Source organism: Callionymus lyra, chromosome 8, assembly GCF_982586985.1.
Source record: "Callionymus lyra chromosome 8, fCalLyr1.hap1.1, whole genome shotgun sequence".
Taxonomy (NCBI): Eukaryota; Metazoa; Chordata; class Actinopteri; order Syngnathiformes; family Callionymidae; genus Callionymus; species Callionymus lyra.
This window is the reverse complement of record NC_141825.1, coordinates 20,436,726-20,461,567: the sequence shown is the minus strand read 5'-3', so window position 1 is coordinate 20,461,567 and position 24,842 is coordinate 20,436,726. Positions and strand designations below refer to the sequence as shown.

Sequence of the window (24,842 nt, the reverse complement as noted above, 5' to 3'; positions counted from 1 at the left end):
TGGGTTGTGCGTGTGGGTTTTACCTCTGCCAAGGAGGTCATGTGATTGTAGGCGTTCAACTTTTATCTCTGTACAAACAAGACTTTTGGGTCTTTGGATATTTTATACAGAATATATATATATATATATATATATATATTTTCAGTTAAAAAAAAAGACATTTTGATTTACGTTTTGATTTACTAAATCTTTTTAGATTTAGTATGTATTTTTAATTTCTAATTTGAGATCTGGTTTTGGTTATGCTTGGCAGGGGTCTGCGATCTTAATAAAGTGCTTTACCAGTTGTTGTTTTTGCTCAGTGTTGAAAGTCCTTTTTATTTGAAAACTTTGCAAGTATGTCAAGTAACTTGGAAAATGACATTGTTTTGTCGTAAACTAAGACTATTATTTTTGTGACTATATCTTCTAAGGCTTCATCTGTTGAATATTTTAGTTATTGAGTATTTAATTGATGAATTGAGTAATCTTATAGCACTTTTTTCTAATAATAAAAGAGCAATTACAAATCCAGAAAAGGCCAACCGGTTTCATTTAACAAACCGTTTTAATTCACATCACTGTTAGAAACCAACCAAAAAAATATATATATATCTCAATAGCTTTAAAACATCTATTAGCATAAACAACGGATACTTTAAAGAGTCACGTTCCCTTTAACTTAAATATTTTAAATATTTTTAAGTCTGGCCTTTACATATGTAATATTAAGGGGGTTTCAAGCATATAGTGAACTTTTTTTTCACAGGAACTTCCTACCCTACCTTAAATAAGCCAATTTTGACCACATTGTTTTTAAAATAAATGTATCAATACCTCGAGGCAGAAATGTTTTTCTTGTCAATTTTTTTGAATCATTGAAGTTTTTGTTTCACCCTAATATCTTTATCCCCCTAAAAACGATTGAATATCTCGCTGAACAAATATTTGTTTTATAATTGGGGAAAAGAAACCATTTTTCTCTCCTCATTCAGAGCTACTTTAGGCACTTATTTCGGAAAATTGCACCAATCTTTTGTCGACTGTCTGCAGATATTTTTCCCTCATAGATGCATTAAAAAAAAAAGAGGCAGAATATTTATCGGAGGAGAAAGTATTACGTTTCACTTTTATTCAATTTCCAGCGCCTAGCATGAACCATTTAAAAAATAGAACATCAACCCATTGAGCCATTTCTGTGGCTGATGGATTACATTCTGTTTCTTTGGGACTTGCTCTGTAATGTTCCCCACATTCTGATGACGATCATTCGCCTCCTAAATGTCCCTGAATACAGGAGTATGAGCGGCTAAAATAATCAGCCGCCACCACTGGGCGCAGCGGCTTTGGCAGTGGATTAAGTACAAAGCCTCGGGCAATGGAATAAAATGGTCTAAATTGATTTGGCCTCTGCTTTTCAAATGAAGAATGCTGCTAATAGCTTTTCATTAAGACAGGCCCATTGGCTGCACATTCAGTGATCACTCAGTGGGGCCCCATTAGAATGAAGACAGATCCATTCTGTTTTAAAGGCTATAATGTTGATAAAGGTTAAGGGTTTTTATATCACGCCATATGATCCCACATCTAAAAGGAAAATGATTTCCCATAAGATATGTTCTGGGGTATTTTAGCTGTCGTGTGTCCGCATATTTCCTTAAGATCTAATATTGGGAATTTTTACGAAGGTTCTCATCCATTTTATATCGTAGTAAAAGATAAAACAAACCCTTTTTTTTTGAGGGCTCTCGGGTTTGCTTCGACATCTGTATTCAGCACGAGACTATTTGTAAAAGTTTGATGCGGGCGCAGTTGGAAAGAAATGTAGTATCAAATTTGCGAGTAAATATTTGACTACAAACTAGCATACATTAAATAGAGATGTATTGTGTTAAATGTGAATATTATATTCCCTTACTGCAGCAACTCTTGAATTTTATGTTTGAGAACGGCCAATGTTCATACTCAGTTAAGCTCAAGCACAGATTCTGCAAATAAGGGTTTTTCTCAACTCAATATATACATACAAACACACACATATGTATATATATATATATATATATACATGTGTGTGTGTGTGTGTGTACATTACTGTGCAAAAGTTTAAGGTAGGTGTAAAAAGTGCTGTAAACTAAGAATGCTTTCAAAAACAGAAGTGTTAATAGTTTATATTCCTCAATTAACAAAATGGAGTGAATAAACAGAAGATAAATGTCAATCAAATCAATATTAGGTGTGACCACCCTTTGCCTTCAAAACAGCATCCATTCTTCTAGGTACGCTTGGACACAGTTTTTGGAGGAACTCGGCTGGTAGGTTGTTCCAAATATCTTGGAGAACTAACCACAGATCTTCTGGAGATATTTCTCAAATCTTTCTGTCTCTTCATGTAATCTCAGACAGACTTGATGATGTTGAGATCAGGACTCTGTGGGGGCCATACCATCACTTCCAGGACTACTTTTTTACGCTGAAGATATTTCTTGATGACATTGGCTGTATGCTTTGGGTCGTTGTCCTGCTGCAGAATGAACTTTGGCCAATCATACGCCTCCCTGATGGTATTGATGATGGATAAGTATCTGCCTGTATTTCTCAGCATTGAAGATACCAATAATCCTGAACAAATCTACAACTCCAGTTGCAGAAATGCAGCCCCAAAACTACCGCTCTCCAGCCTTTCGGCGAACAAACTGCTTTCTGCTACAGCCAAATATTTCGTGCATAGTTGAGTAGCTTGGCCTTGTTTCCATGTCGGAGGAATGGCTTTTTGGCTGCGACTCTTCATGAAGACCACTTCTGGCCAGACTTCTCTGGACAGTAGATGGGTGTACCAGGGTCCCACTGGTTTCTGCCAGTTATGAGGTGATGGCACGGCTGAACATCTTCTGATTTCTATGGGGAAAAAAGCTTGATCCATCTTTCATCTGCTGCAGTTTCCTTGGCTGACCACCTCTACGTTGCCTGTTTCTTTGTGCTTCTTCAAAAGAGCTTGAACGTCTTGAAATCCCAGTCTGCTTTGAAATCTTTGGCTGGGAGAAACCTTTCTGATGCAGTAGAACTACCTTCAGTCTTGACATGTGACATGAAACTGTTCCATAACCTCAGCTTGGTAGCAGAGTTTGGCTGTTCCTCACCCAGTTTTAAGCCTAGTTTAGCAGATTTTAAGCCCCTAAATTTCAACCTACTTGTGAAACTGATGTTCATTAGCACCTGTTTGGTATTATTGGTTGATCATACACCTCACTGGAATCCTACAAAACCCCTGATTTTGTGCAAATATACCTTTAACAAATGATGCTGGTTTGAAGGCAAAGGGTGGTAACAACAAATATTGATTTGATTTAGATTTCTCTTGTGTTCGCTGACTTTGCATTTTGTAAATTGATAAAAATAAACAATTATTATTTATATTTTTCAAAGCATTCTTAGTTTACAAACATTTTTCACACCTGCCTAAAACGTTTGCACAGTACTGCATATATACTGTATATGTATATGTATATATATATACATATACATATACATTTTGGTAAATAGAGATTCAGAAACAGCTACAGACTTGATTAACGAAAATAGTTTTTTTTGGTAATAGTCTCACTATAGGCTTTACTTTTAACATGGACCTTATCTCACTTACAAACAGCATCAATTTCAGATCCATTTTTTTCATCTCTTTTCATCTCCAGATTGAGTCTCTTTCTTTCACTATTCAAAAAGTTTGGCCGAAAATAAGTAGAATATGTTTTTTTTAGTCTGCTTACTTGGAGAAATCATAGCTGCGCCCCTCGCTGACCCGTCGAACTACAGCGAAAGCTAATAATGTTGTGTACCTACAGCTTCGCCTCTTCAAGAAGTGCTGTTTCTCCTTTCACGGTAAAAACAAAACAAAAAAACGGTGCAATAACAACTACTGCTCCTGTCACCATCATCTTTTGTTCGGTTATTGGGTGGCTTTGTGATCGCTGTCATGTATCATCCTTGGTCCTTGTCTGAAAACTATTCTGCTCTCCTTGGCTCGTCTTCCCGAGAGCGGGAACAAGACAACAGGAAAATCAACTATTTAACTTCCTCAGTTTGATACGGACAATGATTTTGGTGAGAGTATTACAATATTGTCAACAAGCCTACATGTCTCCTCCCCCCTGAATATGTATTTATAGACTGAAGAAAGTTGTGTTGCCAGATACAATGTTCTGGTTGGATGAAAAAAGTGATACATTTACCTGATAACTCCAGAGAATATGTAATGTTAACAGATTGATTGACAAAAATGACAACAGGGCAAGAAAACATATATTTCTTTACTCAAATATTTTTCAATAATTTTTTAATCTTTTTAATATATACGTAAGTAATTTGGGTGTCATTTTTTTATTTATCTTAATCTCTATGTCTATTAATAAAAACCTTTTTTGGATTTATCATAATGAAACTTAAAGTCAAATGAGATATATTTTGAAGATAAGCCGTAAACATTTGCTTAGATTTCAAAGTTGTTGCATTATAGAGAGAAATCCCTCGCTATTTCCACAAGTCATAATATTTCAGAAGTTAATACATTACTTTCACTTGCGGTAGCAAAAAGAAGACTCGGTCAACAACCTATAAAAGTGTTTTAAAAAATTGATAGCGTCGTATTTTCACCTGTACTTCAGCTTCTGATGTACTTTTCAAGAGGTTTAGCTAAGGTCAGGCATTTTATTATGTCTTTTTTTAAGCTCTTCGATTATAAAATGTCAACTTTCAGTCAACTTCAGATGTTTGAACTGGAGAATTTCTTGCTCCAGCTCTTTATTGGGACTGAAGCTTCTACCAACTGATGGGATGCCTGAGAGGTCCGGATACTTTCCCTGAACTTGCTGAATCTGACCTTCAAAGTTTTGAGACGGAGGAAGAAAGCGAGGAAGTTTCGCTGGGACACATCAGAGAGGAAGGATTTACTCATCTCTTGGCTGTTGGAGAGAATTGAAGGTCAGACGATGTCCGGTTTGTTTCGTGAAACATTCTGGAAACACAGACGGCGCTGAAATAACCGAGGAAAGTTGTAGTGACGATTTGAGATGAGGCGCTTGAAGGGGAAACATATTCGATAAGAGCTAAGCTCTTTGGCTCGCACATGGTGCACTTCTCGTCTTCTTTTTTCGACATGTGTTCAGACTCGCAGCTCGCAGGGCTTCCTGCTTTGTGCAGCTCGAGTCTGCCACTCAACTCGTCTGCTCTGACAGCGTTAATCCCTGTCAAGCATTTCTTTCCAGCTCTGGCAAAACCTCTTCATGGTTCCGAGTTGCTCTCCAAAGACACACGTTGCTCCTTTTTAAATTTCCCTTCCTGTTCTCAAAAAAATCCAGTGTCGAAGACAAAAGGTATCTTAGTGAATCTCAGACGTTGTTCCTTTTTTTTTTTTCAATTTATGAATAATTGATAGTGAAAGAAACTGCCTTTGGCTTAGTCGGTATCTGCTGACAGGATTTTCACATGAATTGACAGATTTGCAAAGTTTATTTCCGATGTCAGTTAAACCACTTTTTTGAGGGGGAAGATGTCGCAAAAAAGAGCAGCACTGAGGACTGTTAGTTGAAGCTTATAACAAAGATTATCTCATGAGTGACCCTCACCTCTTGCCCCCTTTTTTGCTGACTCAACACCTTAGGCATATCGAGAGTAAGTGATAAACACATGATTATCTTTTGCATTATTGAATCAATATTAAGTATTGACTTACTGATCCATTAAACTCATGTTCTGTTAACTCCTGTATTACTCTGTGTTTCCCTTTTTAAGTATTTTTGTCGCAATTTCTTCAAGATAATATTATTTTAATGTTAAAAAAACAAAGACTCATCTGGATTTTTCAACTTCATAAGAGATTTAAAATGATATTTTATTTATCACCATTGCAAATATAACATATTTACAGTATCTTTACCCTTTGGACTTTAGTTTTTGCTGCTTTTATCTGCGACCTCCAGGTGTTTTGAACACAATGTCTTCAATATTTTATCATATTAAACATTGTCTTCATGCTGCTTTTTTAAATTGAGGACCTAGAAGCGAAATCAGTCACACAATATTCAGTCCAAAAATGTAATAAATAGTAATAAAAAACACTCCAGGATCCACCAGGGCTAGAAAATTCAGAAGGGACACCCACTGGTTAAACAAAAAAAAAGATAAAATTGGGGACACAAGGAACAAATGGAGTTGACAAAGTCATCGATCAGTCCAATAGTAGAAATCAGAGAACGGCATCGTAAGCAGAACCTGGTCGTTACCTTTTCAGTAGATCTTGATAATCTAGCAGCTTGTTCTGTGTTACGAAGCTCTTTTAGAAGGTTGAAAAAAACGCTACTCCAGCGACGCACAGCCTCTGTCGAGAGGAAAACTTAACAGAAGTGAAGAAAAAACGGCAAAAGAAAATGAGTTTCACTTAAAAGTGTGAAACATTTTTCAACTAACTGAAGGTTATGCTCCAAACATTCTTTCTAACACTCATCATGGGAACTCATCAATGCAAGAGAAAAAACTGTTTTCTACTTTTGTTACCTAAGAAATGACAGATTCTTAAAGAGTTGTTGTGTTGTGTAACCGTTGACTCGTGTGGAAGTAAATCAGGAAGTCCTTTAGAAGTGGTGAGTGCTACTGTATAGATATCATTTCCATGTATGTTAGATCTTAAGCCCCTGTAACATAGCAGTAAAACTGCAGTTATACAGCTAGATAAACCAATAATAGATCTAAAAGAAAAGCCATTAACCAGGTTTGCTCTGAGCTCAAGGAGATCTTTCCTTAAGAAGTAAATGTAAGCTCAAGATGAACCTCCTTTAAGAGCATTTTTATCAACCAAATGCAAAGTGGACAGCCCCCACTAAGAGCTTCTTACCAAGTTGTTGGATCTCCTAAGAAGGCACTTGAGAAAAAAAGCCTCTCTTGGCTCTGTGCCCTAACCGAACCCTTTCCTGGACCTCCTTGCGTTCTTAAGAACGATCGAATCTATGCTTATTGCCGTTTTTATTGCCATCTTTCTGCCTTGAGTCACTTCCTTACACTGATGTCTCCTACATTTCTTCATTAACTCGTAGATACTAGAAGTTGGATGATACTGGTAACTCATGATTTAGTACTACAACAAACTTATGCAACCATATTATAATATCACAATATCTGCGAAATTTGATGTATTCCAAGAAATGTAATCCGCACTATATCAAGATATATATGAAATATAAATACCCATAAAAAGTATGTCAACATTAACAAAACCAAGTCAGTGATATGTTTCATGTTAACTTGGACCCTTAGTTTGACAGATAGATGAACGTGTTAAGTTTAAGTAAGTGAGTAAGTTAGTTTTATTTGTAAAATTAAATATAGGCCACATTGCGCTTGATGGATCTACTGACTCCTTTAAGAAACATCTTAAGACGTTTCTATTTGTTCAGGCTTTTCCTTGAATTTCTCGAACTCCTGTGTTGTTCTCAGTATTATCTTGATCTTTAAAGTATGTACTTTTTTGAGTATTGTTTTGATTGTTTAAGCGCTTTGTGACCCTGGTCTCGAAAAGCGCTATATAAATAAATATTAATTACTTACTTACTTACTTACTTACATTTCATTATGTAGCCACTTAAATATAGAGTTCTGTTCACCAGTCCAGTACCTCGTAAGTGGGAACATTAAAGTGCTGAACCTGGGTGAACCTGGACACATCAATGTATGTTAAATTGATTGGGAAGAAAATGAAGCTCAACACATTACAGTGTCTGACATCACGAAAAGGTTTTATGTAAATCAGGACAACGCTTTCACATTTTGTCTAATAATGAGTAATAATAAAAGTGTGGCCATTTTACTCATTTCTTGCCAAAATAAAAATTCAACGAAAACCCTGAGATTATTTCAGAAAGTGTGTGTTCTCTGTGACAACCACCTCTAGTAGATACAAAGCTCACGTCAGCATTTTTATTCCCTTCTTAACAGCCAGATCACCTTGAACGTTCAAGCGGCATCTTATGCATTTATCTGTGTGTTTTCCATCATGGTACACATTGACTGTTCAACAAGAACTCAAACTATCCTCTTCCATTTTTCGGCTCCCGCCAGAGCGCCTCCTGCAGGCTGTTAATAGATCCATATATTATCCGTGTCGATGTATTAACAGCAGGGTTCAAGGAAAAGTAGCTTGTCTGGAAATGACCGCACTTAAAGTCTTTGATACATTTCGTCAGCCACAGTTCATTCTCACCATTTCTCTGATCAGACTGTGAGCTTCTTCTCCCCTGTGCGGCTCTGTTAAATAAGCTATCTGCATCCAGGGTCGACTTCATCGCGACCACCCACCTGCTCCGATAAACAGAGAACGCTTATACTTGCTCCTCTCTCAGAGCTGTCAGCAGGTGGTCCGCCAGTCGTCTCAGCAACCTCAGTCTCCGCTCTGCAGCTTAAATCACACACTTCTTCCCTCATTGGGGGTTTCAGAGGCAACAGGCAAAGCCAGACGCAACGTTCTGGGTGAGCAGTTCTTCGCTTCTATGTCATGACTAGTCCGTCCAAATGTCAGTCTGCTAAACCTTGCTTATGAAGTGAATCCCGGGTGCATCGTCTGACGATGCCGAGAGGAAAAACACTACTAAACAACAGAATACGATGAAATAAAACCTTGTCCTGTTTTAGGACCAAGAGTTTCCCCAGATTGACATCACAACAAAAAAAATCCCCAAAAAAGGACAAACCCGATATAAACAATAACTTGCTGGAGTTGAAAAATATAATCTCCATAAAATAGTTGATTTTGATGTTTTTCATTAATTAAACCAGAGACATGACAGTGATAAGCAAGACTAGCAAGACTAAAGTATTTTATATTGAACTTTTTACTGTTAAAAAATACATCCGAAAACCAAATAACCTAAAAAACGCTGAAGCGCTAAGGGGAGGTGAGAAGAGAGTAACTTCAGGTAGATTATAGATCTCACAATTACTAAAAGAAAATCATCCTTATGTACTAAATATGCTATACATTTAACCAAAATGTTAAAACATTAATTTGGAAATTCATGGGGGTCTTCTGCCCCCCTATGTTCCCCTTTACAGCTATCATGTACTTATTAACTTAGTAATTAAAACATTTGGTTTAAACTTCCTCACAATTGGACATATTTCAATTTTCATTGGGGTCTCTTGCCCCCCTATGCCCCCTTTTTCCAGTGACCGGATCGAGTCGCTCTCCCTCGAGAAGCTTCGTCCAGAGGTCAGTAGTCTACATGGTTATTTTAATGCATTAAATCAGTGATATACACACCCAACAGACATAACCTCATTTTTGGAAATATGTATATTACAGTTAACGTTAAACGACCGACTTCTGCATTCTGTCTTCATTCATTATAGGATTAAGGTTTGTTGACGTCAACCTTTTTTTTCAAACTTAAAACCAAATAGTACTCCATGTACATGTCAGACCTGTATATAGAGCTGGTTATCAAATAAACATTTTCAATACCTGTACAGATTTCAATACCGGTTCCAGAACAATGCCTTTTAATAAATTTTATGAGATCAATTCTAACAAAAAGAAAATTAGACTACATATAGTACAAATATTAAGTTTGATTTTTCAGTGTTGGTAAATTTTCACTTTAAGCTAAGAAAACCCCCCCCAAATTAAATCATTTTCAGTGCAAAAGGACACTTTCTAACAAGTGACAAATTACAAATGACAAATCTCACTTTGTCTTGTCTTGTCTTGTCTTTGTCACTTATTTTTGTTCAGAAAAATACACCAATTGTCAAGTTTTGATCACACAAGTACTACAAGACAAAACATGTTACGATAGTCTTTGCTAGCGAAGCATTTCTGTCAGAGCTACAAAAGTACCGAAGTTCGATATCCAACCCTACCTGTATACAGCAGTATAATACTCTTGCTAAAGACATTTCCTGACATCGGACATCTGTGTTTTGAAGTTATTACTCTATAAAGTTACGAGATTGGGATCCAATATGACCTAATAATGGCTTCATTTAGCTGTAATCACGCCACGCTTGGAAGTGGAGACTTCCGGGATTGATGACGTGCAATGATAAACCTTGATGCTTGACCAATCACAGCAAAGTGGGCGTGGTTATGGTAAAGGATATTTAATCTCCAGAAACTGTGGAAAAAGTGTTTTAAGGGTAAAATTAGTGAAATGTAATGTAAATATTTCAATGAAAAGAGAGTTTTGTACAAACAGACACATACTGATGATACAATAGAGTCCAACATATATTTAAGACACACTTAAATCAACAGTTGATCTTCAAGGTTTATGTGGGAGCCGCCATGACATCTGAGATTACCATCCGAAAACACCATTTGACACAGATGTTGATAAACAAACATTTATTTGAAATGGGTCGTAGATTAAACCTCAAACTCAAACATCAATTTCATTTTTATGTCCACACGCGTGTGTTTGCTCTCGCGTTGAAAGTGGAAATATTAGGCTTTGAAGCGTTTTATTTGCCACACAGTTTTGACTGTGATTTCATTTCCCCCTCACAAGCATGCTTCGTGCCAAATATATGAAAAATAGCTTTCTCTGGCGCGCTCACTCATTTTGCATTCTGCACACTTGTTTGCTGTTTGTTCCTTTTTCTCTGTTTGCTCATTCATTTCCACCGCAGTCGCTGTGAGGGATGAATCCACAACAGGGCCTGGAGGATTTCTCCGCGGACCATCTGCCAGGGGGAAAAAGTCAATCTACGAAAATGCTCGCCTCTAAAAAGGCGGCTGACACGAGAGGATGAAGTTTAGATTTGAATTTCTTTTCATGGTGTAAATGAAAACGCCATCGATCCACAGAAACCGGACAAAGATGTCGCTGTAGAATTCCTCTACATCGGTTACAAGAGGAAAATATCAAAGAATGTATTGAGGTCAGAAAACGTCAATTTAGGCGTTCTTTTTAAAAGGTCATGGCTTTTGATGCTTTGTAGCTTCGAGCTCTGGGAAAACAACTTAGTTTCCTTCGTCTTAAAGAACATTTAAAGGTAAATCGCTGGCTCGTGCTTCAAAGAGGAAAATGTGGTAAGACCTGGAACAAAATAAATTACTTTCTCATTTGAATGAATGAGGTTTTCGGGTTCTTTTTACATAATACGTCTGACTTAAAAGCCTTAAAAATATTAAGAAAAAGGTATGTAATGAACAAATCCTGTTCAGATAAGATATCATTTGCTGAAAAAAATGAAAAAAAGGTTCTTTTGAGTGGGGGAAATAATAAACAAGTTTAATTATGTTGTTGTTATTGTTGGACATGTGGTCGTCGTTTGATAGCTTCATAACCAGCAGGGGGCTTCTCTAGGGGGGTTCATTACTCATTTTGTTGCCTTTCAAATAAACACTCTTTTTCTTTTTCAGCTTTGATTAGATGGTTCTGCATTGTTTTACGATTCTAGTCCGGACCGTCGCGTGTGTCCGTCCCGGGAGACTCAAAGATTGTACTTTGTTGGAGGAAGTGGACTTCAAAGATTCCAATGACAATACAACACAAAAGTAATTTCCATAAAGATATATTTAATTAGTATTTTAATAGACTTTATATTGCAGTGCTTAGAATCGTCACACGCCTTAACTCTTTACCTTCAGTGATAAAAACAGGTTAGTCTGTTGAAACCGAAACATCTTTCAGCCAATCTGTATCCCTGACTTTTATCTGTGTTTACAACCTTTTGTCTTCTGTGAGATGCTTCTCTGCAACCAAATATATATAAAGTGACATTTTTACTGATGACTTGCTTGCATATTGAATGACCGAAGATACGTTTTGATGTACTTTTCATTCAAGTACACTATTATTATGCCATTGAATTATTCATTAATGGAAAAAAGAATTTGTACACTTGTAGACAACTTTGAAATGCAGTGTTTAAAATGCTGTCTGTCATTCTGGCTCGCTTTATTAAAACAATGCAACATTTTAATGAAAGAAATATGAAACATAAACCTTTAATTAAAAAAAACAACTTGCAAGATATTTTTTTACTGATTTTTGTGTCTACTTCTCACATCGTCACCATCGCGCTGACATTTTCACTTAAAACATCTCATTATTTTCACGTTTAATTCCTTTTTTTTTTAAATAATTAAGTGATTTTTAGCTTATCCTTATGTTTTATTTGTTGTTCTATTTCCTGGAGGCTCCTGGAGTTTCATATCTGCTTCACTAAACATTTTCACGCCATAGACCAACTTGTCTTTAATATTAATGGAACCGACGTTTGCAATATTTAAAAAAAAAAAAAAAGTTTTTGCCTCCCACACTTTTAAAACAAAAATATCGGATTGCTTTCTAGTAAAGAAACCATTGTTTCATTTTTGTGCAGAATGGGGAACCTGGAGATTAGATTGGACGTAGAGTACGAGCAGTTTTTTAGGAGTAATTAATTTATTTTTGTAATCCCTTCGTGAGGTACTTGGCAAGTAGAAAGATTTAAAATCGGGTTGTGGTAAACTTTACTTTTTTAGACTTTATAAATGTGAATACTGCCTGGCCACATGTATAATTCAGCGTCTTAGTGTCACATGGGCATCCATGAATCCATGAGAATGATTGTTTCTTTTGTTGACATAAAGCTATGAATGTTAAAGCAATGGAGGTCGGCAAGAGGTCAACACTTTTCGAGCACTGACTGTCAAAGTGTCCTTGGATAAGACAGTGAACGTTAAATTGCTCTTGGCATCGTCAAAGGTCAGCCTTAATCTCATTTGCTGCGCAGAGATCGATACAGTATTTTTTTTTTTTCTCATATTGCTGACTTCAAATTTTCTTGACATTGAATTTTGATCCTACACTACAAATGTAGGCTCTAACAACCTAAATAAAAAGTAATTCACTTTTGACAATTGCTGAATTGTTCCTAGAAATTTCAGATTTTGTTGATTTTACTTTTGTAATCTTCTCAGTTTATGTCTGGTCTTACATTTATATGAAATGTCAAAATTCTTAATATTTTCTCAATATTTTTTTTGTATTTACTTCAAGCACATCAAACCTTTTCCTCAAATAGATTGCTGAAGTCGACTGTATCCTCTTGTCCTCAGTCATCAGAATGCAAAGTTTATTTGAATGTGGAGGATGTAATGACTACTGCCAACTAGCGGTCAGAATTTAATTTAATTGCAAATTAAGTCAATACTTAAACGCTTTTTCTTGGAAATTTCATTCTTACCTTTTTTGTGTATTAAAACCGAATTCTCTCTCAATAAAAAATACAAATATTACGATATATAGCTACTAAAAACTCAAAGTATACATACTGTATATCAGAATTAAATGTAAATACACAACACTGACACACCTGAAAAAAAATATGATAGAAAAAAGTCAACTCTAAATCTGTCTGAAGAACTTTACACCTGTTAGTTAATTGAAATTTGTCCATTTTTATTATCGTCGTTGGTTTGAAAGAGTCAAATCTTCAAGGCCACAAGGATTATATTATGTTGGTCAAAACAAATAGTAGCAAATAAACAACAATATGACACACATTTGCAACAAACAATCATATTAAGGTTCATTAAGGCAGAAAACGGTATGACTATTTAAAAATCTTTGCTCAGTCTGCTCAGTATTTAATTAAGAATAAGCGAGTCTAATGAGTTTCTAAAAATACATTCATTTTTCATTCAGCTATAACTCTATGTTGTGACACTAAAGGCCACATTGCTCACTAGACGGTGAAGACTCGCGTGTATTAATAGAACCTGCGCGACTTGTCCTTTGAAAGTTGGAGACACTTTATTCGCGATGGTAAATGATAGGAAATCGTGATTTGGATCCGAGCCATGCTAGTGTCCTCCAGAGCTCGCCAAGTCTGTCAGGAATCATCGAAATACTGTCTTCTGGATCATGTCCATGTATTGTCTGCCAAGCTTTAAATAATATTTGGTGTGAAATTTGGGTGAAGAAACCTTACATAAACATTGTAAATAAACCTGAATATGACAAATAATCATGTACTGAGTTGAACTGAAAAATGCTTAATTGCTCCTGGAACATTTTGACTTTATTTTTTTACTGCTGAAGTTTCAGTGTAGTCCAATATTTATATGTAATGTCAACATATTTTAATTAGTATTTACCACAAGCACTGCCACCTTCATTAAATCCTCATCCTCATCCTTGAAATGTCATGTTTATTTGAGATAGTTCTGACAGAAGCCTTGACTTTTTTTTTCCTCCTGCGGCTGTTGGTTGAATGACAAGCAAATAGATTGCAATGTAAAGCAGATTGTTATGTTGGCAATGTCTTTTAATTTTTCTCGTAAATGGCTTGAGCCGAGACAATAAAATAAACAAAGTCCTTTTAGATGAATTGCTTGTGTTGTTTAAGCTTGTTTGTTTTTTGTTGTAAATTAATGTTTTACTGCTGGTTTTTAACAACAGTATATTGTTGTTAAAAACAGTGTTTATGAAGTGATCGAGTCTGAAATACATGCGTCAAGCCAAACTATGTAACATTTAGATATTATTAATATTCAATTTTGAACATCTTCACTAAATGACTTTGCCTGTGAGTTTCCACTTGATCACCAAACAGTTTTACAGCAGTGGGTTTATGAAGCACTCCTTACTGGAGTGAAGAAAATGAGAAACTGATAGAACAAGAGCTGTTCATTTGTTTTTTAAACCATTTAAAATATTGTAGTTTGTGTCAGTGCATCAAATATCTTAGTATGGCTACATTTACTGAAATGTTGTGGTGTTCCTCAAGGTTCAATCTTGGGTCCCAGTTAATTTTCTTTCTTTTTTTGCCCTTTCTGCTGATAAGACTATAGATTACTTTCAGTCTGTATATATGTATACATATTGTATATTTTACCACAAAAATAAACATTTTTTAATTACACCTGGCACCTTTCTTGCCTTATTTATAAAATAGTGTTTAAATACATGTCTTTTCTTTTCACTAACAGGTACCAAAAACAACCCAGTCCCCGTATCCCTGTCCTCGTATCGTTGGACTTTTCACTGCCATCATCGTTCACTGATCCAGTAAGTAACTTTATTACATTTTTGATTAAGCACATGCTTTGTTATGTTTTAACAAAAAAAAGTAGGTTTTTTTCAAGGCACTACTATATTCTAGATTTCCTTATTTGTTATTCATGTACTATTTATAATTATTTAAAATTCTTATTCATTGTTTTTACGTTTTTGGTTATTATTGTCCTTATTATTGCTTTCTATTATTTTGATATTATTTATTGTTGTTATTGTTATTATTATTTTAATATGTTCACTGTATGTACTACTGAAACTATTAAGGAATATGAATCAATCAATCATGTAATTCGGTTTCTTTTATGCCGTTCTATGGCTATATATCCAGATATGGACTGTAGAGGCTTCACATTTATGGTTATCAGACCAGGCTAATCTGTATTCGTGGTATTTATCCTGCTGGACGGGGTGAAAGGTTCCTTGATGGAGTCACAGCAGGACAAATGGGACGACTTGGAAAAGATTGTTTAAGGATGCCGATGTGTTCTGGTTCACAACCTCCATTAACACACCGCTGGAGCGCGTATTAAACTTGGATGAAGTGCCACACATGGATGGGTTTCTGCCCAGTGGGCCTGTGGCCTGCAGTGCTGTCACCATTCAGGTTCCGTGCTTGAGGGGAAAGACGAGGATTAAAGTAAACCGAGGGAGTCAGTAGCTGTTTATCCTGAGCGCGTGTGAGACTGGTGGACATTGGCCGGTATCAAGAAGCATCTCTAAAAACGGTAAGAATGCTTTAAATGTTGTCAACATCCTGCCTGATGAGGTGTTGCATTCAGCGATGTGGAAAATGTGTTTGAGGTTTGGACGTCGGTTAAAGCAAACACCCACATATTTGCTTTTATTGCCAGAGAAGTGGAACAGCATTAAACAACTTGAGTTTCCTAACTTATTTTTGGTCTACTTTGTCAGGAAATGGATTTACTTCCTGGTTTATGAGGTTATTAAGTGTAATGGTGAACTTCTGTGGTAGCCATTAGCACCCAGGTGTGAGTAGAAGCTTCTGTTTGAAGGTTATATTTAATTTAAGGCAGTTGCAAAGCATCATGGAACTTTTAGTCAGAGTGATATTTATAACAAATACAGCAACACTAAGATGATTACATTGAATGTGCTGCTGGTGAGATTGTAGTTTCACAAGTTGTCAGTTAAGATCTCAGAAGGTGTAAGACTTTTGTTAGTGTTATTCGTATCCCTCCATCTTTACACACCGATATAAATAAACACCCACCCCCGCTGATAATTGAGTTGCTTATTTGGATGGAAACTAAACATGACTTTTGGAGCCGTACTTCATCATGATTAACACCTCTGCCAATGTGCTTTCATTATGTTCAATTTAATCACAAACTTTATTCCATGCGTTGAAAGTTCAGAATAAAAAGGTGCCATATGGCAGGCTGGCAGTTTACATTTCTAATCCACATGTTTTTTATTTGAGAAGTACAGATTGATACTGTTTATTTATCTTTGAATTCCCATGTACATATAATTTTAGGTTTTACTATATTTTAGAATTCAATATTTTCATTTATTGACATTTTAAAAAAAATAAAACCGATCCTCTAATGTACTGTGATGAAACTGTTGTAACCAGACTGCTAACAAACATGTTGGTTCATCTTTTGGTTTCCGCATCAGTTTCCCTGATGATGTTTTGTCTAAAATACCAACATGTGTTTGAGGACTAATTTGGGCACCGTCACCCTTCAAAAGTCTTTACTCACTTAATCTTAAAGGGTTCTAATAAGTCATTTATTGTTGTTTTTTTTGGACTAGAAATGTAGCCAATGCTGTGCTAACAACATGCACTAACCTTTGAACTTTGTTCTTGTTCTTATTTTTATTTTTATGAATCTGTTGTGTGCTAATTGGAAAAACAATTTCCCGAAGGAGACCTCCAGAGGGATCAATAAAATTCTGTCTGTCTTTCTAACCATGGACTGTAGAAAATATGGACAAAAGAACCAAAACCACGGTCATAAAGTAAAAGTATACTCTTTTGATTGTCGGAGCAGAGTTTTGGCGGCTTGAATTATGATTGGCCCGAGGAACCGCGTCCACTTAGCTTAAGGGTACTTTGGCTAATAAATGCTAACCTGTAACTCAAGTGAACAACTGAGATTTTTGACAGCACTTTATCTTTTCATTTTAATTGAACTATTCATGGCATATTAATTTTAGGTCTGCAATTATACTTCTCGCCGCTAGTGTTTAAAGAAACTTTGAATTCTGATGACTGAGAACGAGAGGATATAGTCGACTCCAGCAGCTGTTAAAGCTGATGTTTAAACATATTTTGGTTCCAAAACAAATGAAAACGGTATTCAACATATTCCTGTTCCTCCAATATCGTAATATATTGTATTTTTGAACCTGTATTGTGAATGTGTCAAGTGGACACTTGAAGAACTGTGACTTTTTACACTTCGTCATCGGCTTCATAAACTTTAGGAAGGACACAACCTTTTTTTTTCAAACAGCTTCATAACTCATCTTATTTCTAATCTAGTCTAGCTAGCACGATGATGCAAAAATATTGTTTTTCTGAACTGTTTGTTTATGCACAGTTTAATGGAAAACACTCCAGAATATGCAACATGTGGGAGGTTATTTTCTAGTTGTGGCTGCTTCAGTCGCAGCTACATGTGGGCTCATCTGTTTATCTCGTAAGGAAACTGTGAGCTATTATCTCACCTAAATGTAACATTTAATGTTGTATTCCTATTGTTGTCGGGACTGATAAAGTGGTTTCAGATGATTTTTAATTCATCCATGATGAAGTGAGTGTGCACAGTGTACAATGGGTAGTTAAAAACGCACACAAACACTCGTCCAAACACAACCCTCCTCCACCGTCACTCGTCCTCCATTCTGAAGATAACAAGTTAACGGTGTCTCTTTACTTTGAACTCCTCTTAAAAGTGAAGTTAAACTTTCCAGACACTGCTCCATAAAACCTGTTTGTCTTGATGTCAAACATATTTAATTTAAATCGTAGACAATTTACCGCTTCGGTCCTGGCATGTGTACCCTACGTTAAAAAAAAAAGGTGATTCTTTTGTCATTCAAACATGTGCATGGCTGAGATGTGCGAGGTCCACAGTGTGTGTAGTTGCATCACCTAAAGCCTTCTTTGTCGTCTCCTCTGCTACAAAGTGTTTTTCATGTTGCTGAATTAACTTTAAATTATAATTCTAATTACAACGCTCCACTGAAGCTTCAAATGTTTTTTAAATAATTGTTTATGCTGTGATGTGTTTTTTAGTGTGCGTCCAGTTGTGTTTGTTCGCACTTGTGTAATGTTTTTGTAATTGCAAACGCATATACAAACGGCAAGTATATGATGGGAAAGCATTTCTTAATCAATCGTTTCCCAATAAGTCGGATGATTCCTCCCAATAAAAAGTGATTCACCAAACACTCCCTCACACTGGAACATTAAGCCTTTCTGCTGGAACCAGTAACGTTGTAAAATGAGAAATATAATAAAACAAAGCGGCTTGAAGGCTTTTTTAATTGGAACTGCTGGGACTGGATTTCTCGGCTCCTCTAATGTGGTCAAGTTATTAGTATCCACAGTAATGGTCGGGTCTTGCTGAAGTCTGGTTCTTTCTCGAGTCGTTGGAGTGTTGAACACTAGAAGTGGACTGAGAGATGTGGACAAAACACACACACACACTGACATAGAAACTCATAGACACACCGTCCTTATACAGAAACACACTCTACCCCATGACGGAAAACACACACCAGCCCAACATGGGAGTAAACACACACTAATCCAGAAATTCTCTCAGAAATGCCACCCAAAGGCAAATAGAGAACTACACACGTACCTCCCCAACACAGAAACACACACATTACACCAACATAGAAATGTTCACACACACAGCCCAAAGGCAGAAAGAGAAACGAACACATACTCTCTACCAAACACACATAAACATCTTTTTGGTCTCTGGTTCTATATCTTGTTGTTGTTTACATCAAATATTCATCGTGTACTAATTTTCTATTTCCACTGCCGTCCTTTATTGTAGTCGTTTTGTTCACGTACACGGTGTTCACAAGTGATTCTTGTTCGTCTTGATTTAAAAGTAGTTACACAGTGTAGTGACGCACACACTAAACAAGGTACAACACATCAAAGAAGTATTTTTAGACTCCGTCAGACGGATCTAAGACGTAATTGATGAGACAAAACCTGGGACCGTACCCTCGTTCATTATCAGCTAATGTAATCACCATTAGTGAGCATATGAGGCTGGTTCATGGCAGGACACTCGGTAATGTGCTGCTTATTGAAACCTTCCCCTCAGTCAGAGTGATGAGCCTGAAGATGACGCTTCGCTTCCAAACGGCAGTAAATCCTGCTCTGAGTCAACAGGCTGAGCAGGGAAAGAAGAGAGAGGACGGTTGTGGACACACTTTTCCCAAAAGCATGTTACTATATTTACTCATGGCAGTGACGGTGCCAGCTCGGTGTAGTGGAACAAACGTTGCCCTTGAAAGACAGAACACTTTCTGCTCCGATACACTCGACACGTCCGCTCATCTTTAAGTGTTACACACTACGGCCACTAAAAAATATTATGAATAAAATGTATAAATATACAATATTGCAATCTTTTTTTTTTCAAGATACTGTATCGATATTTGACAGCACTGTTTCAATATAAAAATTAAAAAGAATAATTATATTTACTGTATTATTTATTTTAAACACACTGTATTGAACCATTACGAACTATGGTTTTATATATATATATATATATATATATATATAAAAAACCATAGTTTAATTGCAACACAAAAATGAACAAAGGCAGTGGATGTTTGCATGTTAATTGTACATTTTAAAGGAAAAAAAACATAGTATTGTTTTTATTTTAAACAAACTGTATTGAACCATTAAGAACTATGGTTTTATATATAAAACCATAGTTCTTAATGGTATATATATATATATATATATATATATATATATATATATATAAAACCATAGTTCTTAATGGTATATATATATATATATATATATATATATATATATATATAAAACCATAGTTCTTAATGGTTCAATACAGTGTGTTTAAAATAAAAATAATACTATGGTTTTTTTTCCTTTAAAATGTACAATTAACATGCAAACATCCACTGCCTTTGTTCATTTTTGTGTTGCAATTAAACTCGCAGCCACTAGATGCGGGAGTCATCGCGTCCTCCGCAACTAAAGGAACAATGAAATCCCGTGATGACTGAGGACAAGAGGATACAATCAACTCCAGCAGGTTTCAAAGCCGATGTTTGGACATATTTTGGTTTCTAGTCTTTCAGGTATTTTGGCCAAGTCATATACTAGGACAATACTACAGTACCGCAGTAGTAATATCTCATATTGGTTTACTTGTATTGTGATAAGTATCGTATCACCAGATCCTTGCCAATACATGCCCTGTGATGTCACACATCTGTGTTGAGTGAAGGAAATCTGCCTGCTGGGACTCAGAAGACGTTCCGGTCACCTTGTAGGTGGATCTCAGAGACTGAATTATGACGCATTGGTATTCATGGTCTGTCGCTCTGCATCATGACTTCAAAGAAGTGAACAAGATTATCTTTACCACTGGGGTCACGAGCATCTTTTCATTTTTTTTAATATCTTGACAACATCATCTGCGGTATCAAGACATGACAATCACAACCCACGGGGATCTTGAAGGACCTGTTTTCAAGGGCAGAGAGAGACATCTCCTCTGAGAGAATTCAAAATGAAAGGTAACTTTATTTGGAGCTTATGTGATTTAATTTTCTGCCATTCTGCAGTTTGTCAGCGGCGTCTCAGGCTGTAAGCCTCGACTCCATAACACTCCTTTGTCCATAAGACATAGAAGCGTGTCGTCACTGTGAAGCATCAGATATAAGATCCTGTTTTCTTTTGTTTACAATGGAAAAAAAGGCCTGTGCTATTAGGTTTGTATCTACTAGCTTGATTGTTAGCATGTTTTAGGAGTATTCTTCTGCCATTGGACTAATGTACCACTGTTAAAGCGGAAGTACATAAAATGTAAACTTTTGGAATATGTCGTAATGTCAACAAATGTACATGCAGTATGTGGCGTTGATGCTTCAGAGATTTCACGACATGACATTTACAACAGAGACAATATTTTAAATCTTGCGTATTGTTGCTTAAAAGATACGGAAATGTTTATTTTTAGACAAACACATTTCCTTTAGAAGTACCTCACAGTTTTACCTCTTTCTGCTGATAATAATGTAGATGTCTTTGAATTAATTAAGTTAAACTCACGCGATTTTAATAAAAAAAAAAGACTGAAGAATGAGACGGTGATTACATATGGCTGAAGTGATGATGGGCTCAATTTTGTCTGTGATTTTCAGTATGTAACTTTGGTCTGGGTGACCATGGTTCCCAGATGGCGTTTTATAATATATATTAGAATTTACCAGTTGATAAAATGTGGAACTGACACTTCAAGAGGCTTTATCTATTTATTTTTAATAAATGTGCTGTATTTGGTGTTCAGGTCAGAGAGTTTACAACATTGCATTTACACCAGAAAAAAACAAACATTTTAAATATGAGTAATTACCGTTTTATGTGATAGTTACTACATTTTTTGGGAAAAATCTTGGGACATTTCCTTTAGGAGCACTTAATAGTTTTACTCTAATTGTTTTTAGAGTTATTTTTAGAAACTGAAGAATGACATGTTTACATAAATCTGAAGTGCTGAGATATTTTTTAAAGTTACCTGAGTGCCTATCTCTTGTTTTGTAAACAAATGCACATCTTGTTTTTGGCATAAGAGGTTTTCATGGCTTTGCACTTAAAAAAGTCACATATGATTCTCTGGGGGTTTGTAATGCTAAATGTATTTTAATAAAATACTCTAGAAATATTTAATTCTGTACAGTTGTGTAAAAAATATTGTATTAAACAAATTGACGTAGCAACTCACAGTAGATCTTACACTTAAATTGACTCTGATATGAGTATCTTATTTACTCACAAAAGAACATAAACACAACATAAATAAACAGATTAATTAAAATGTTACTCTAAAAGATCTAATGTTCTCTGGTAGACGTGGAGGTACTTGATGGTGGAGGCCACATTACATTTGAACCACTGGCCTGAAATGATGGAACGTAACAGACCAAAAATAATATCCCTTTTATTATTTTCCCCTTTCATAGTTGCACAATACTGGTCAAGTCCTTGGATGAGATGTTCATAACGAGCTGAGGCTCAAAATATGTTACTGAATAGTTCATAGTGTGATCATCTTTTTAAGATGGAAACTAAAGGAACAATGTAATTCTTCCAGATCCAGGCGATGACTGAGGACGAGAGGATACAATCGACTCCAGCTGCTTTTCACGTCTTTTACCTATTTTGGCCAATTCATATACTTGGACAATACTACAAATATGACCTTTTTCCTACAGTATCGCCATAGTAATATAGATAGATAGAAAAAGAAAATTCTATTATTGATCGTGTATTACTTCTTACTGATCTGAAGGCTTTTTAGAAGAGTCTACTTCCGTGTTCACCACAACCATACTCGCCTAAATGTTGTACTATTTTATCCATTATTGCTTGAAACCAATGTCAGAGGCTCTCCACAGCAATACGTGCGAGATAATATAATTGCAGGGGGTAGTTCGGGTGGAAGCATTCAGGCGGTGATGTCAAGGTTTTTATATCCGGAGTGAGACCCTCCTGGCACTGTTTTGTCGAAACACCATTACAGCATCACTGGGCTGTGATTAGATGAAGCCATCATCTTTTAGTTTCACATAGCCGGATAGAATTAGGTGCAGACAACCTTTCTTTAGTGCTGACACAGCGCTGTGAGGTCTGGCCATGTGACACTTGCCTATAGTACTAATGGTGTGTGCAGTGGAGAGGAAAGAGGCGAATCTAATACTGTATCCAATTTACCAGGGCTCATAGATCCCCCGGCATGTAAGCATATCTCTCAATCCTGGACTAAAAATGCATTTTCTTGCTGCGTGCATGTGTCAAGGTCACTGCAGAGGAAACGCTTCGCCATGTTCTCAAGATAAAGATCGTTTCCACGTCATCGAGGGCTCGTTGAGATTTCTGCTGGCCCTCGCACCGCCGCACAATCTCTTTCTCTTTTTTTCAGGATTATACAATGTGGGAGGTGAAATCAGGCAACGGCAAGTATGTAAGACTTAAATGATTGTTGCGCAATCTGATGTCTGATGAGATGAAGTAGCAAGTTTCTCAGAAGAAACGTTAACATGCAGGATAGACGAGAGGAAAGACATGCTTTAGGTTTGGTTTAGGTTGGAGGCATCACTTTGTAGATTTTTTTTAGTTTGAAAACGATGTGTTTCATGAGAACAGTTGTTCAAAAACAAAGGGAAATAGTTCAGATACCGCCATCTGGTGGGCTCTGCAAAAATGACACTGCTTCATGAAGCTCTGTCCGACCATCACTAGGTGAAATCATATGAAAAGTGTGGGATAAATAATGTATGACTTATCAAGGATTAATGCAAATGATTAAAAAACAAATGTGTTTCCTCTTCATAATTTTTTTTTAATGAGTCGTAGTATAGAATAACACAATCTTAATTCAAAATCCATATGGCCGAATATCTCTATATCCAAATTAGTTAACTTAATATTTGGCACAAGTAATAAATAATAATTAACATTTGACCGAACACACATTAGAAAATACAAAGGTTAAATTATCGAAATGGAGGAACAACGAGATTTAATATATATTCTCTTAGCAAACGTTGTTGTAGTATTGAGGGGAAAAAAAAGTAGACAAGTGTTTATTTAAAATACATAAATTAAATCCTTTTTTAAGATTAAAAAGTGGTTCACTCATCAACAGCCTGGAACATGTACAAGTCATCTTCGAAATGTTAATGATTACTACGATGTTTTAATAATGATAAACACAAAGGGTCTCGGGATACATTTTTTAACTTTCCCTAACTACACTTTTAACATGATCCTGACACATGTTTACTTGATGTACTTATATTTTATATTGCAGATTGTTAGACCGTTTTTCATGTTTTTTATCTTTATTCTTGTTTTTTAATTCCCACAAACTAAACTAATCACTAAGAATAAATGATTGGATTTCCTCAATTTCAAAGGCAAACTCTAAATCTGAATCCTTTCAGAGTAACGTGGTTAATGGATGGGATGGATGGATGGACCAAGGGTTACTTCATTGAGGGGTTTAACCCCGGGTGAGAGCAGGAGTGCAAAGGGCCACACTTGTTACTCACATTCTGACCCGAGGTCAGCAAAGCTACCTACTGAGTTCACGAGTCAAATTCCACCTCTGCCTCATAAGCGGAGCTGCTGATTCATGTCCATGTTAATTAACCCCCAGACGGGAATCATTGAAACATAAATCCATCAAATAAAAAAAATAATTCTGCAGCTTCCATTTTTTACAACCTTCGTGAGGCTCTGCTATAAAATCTCCGCTCTTTCCTCTTTAACTGACCCACATAAATGGATTTAGATTAACATTGTCTGCAGTGAAAGGAACGGCTGCCTCTCGCAGCAAAGGACAGCGAGTTGTTTACCGTGCACACACACACACACACACACACACACACACACACACACACAGAGCGAGTGAGTCTCCCCGATGTGACAGCATTAGACCTTCCAGGCACAGCCGGGCTGAAAAAACAGAAAGTTCAACAGAGATGATCATGCAAATACACAGTCGGAAGGACAAGAAACACACACGAACACAGGCCGTAACCAGTTCA

General features: G+C 36.2%; 1 protein-coding gene across 1 annotated transcript in view; it reads left to right on the top strand.

Moving 5' to 3' along the window:
- tspan9a (tetraspanin 9a) overlaps nt 1-24,842 on the top strand; it is a 293,357-nt gene that overhangs the window by 99,184 nt on the left and 169,331 nt on the right. The window contains exon 4 of the mRNA XM_087796893.1: nt 14,942-15,020. The gene's annotated coding sequence lies outside the window, so the exon portion shown is untranslated. The remainder of the gene's footprint in view (nt 1-14,941; nt 15,021-24,842) is intronic.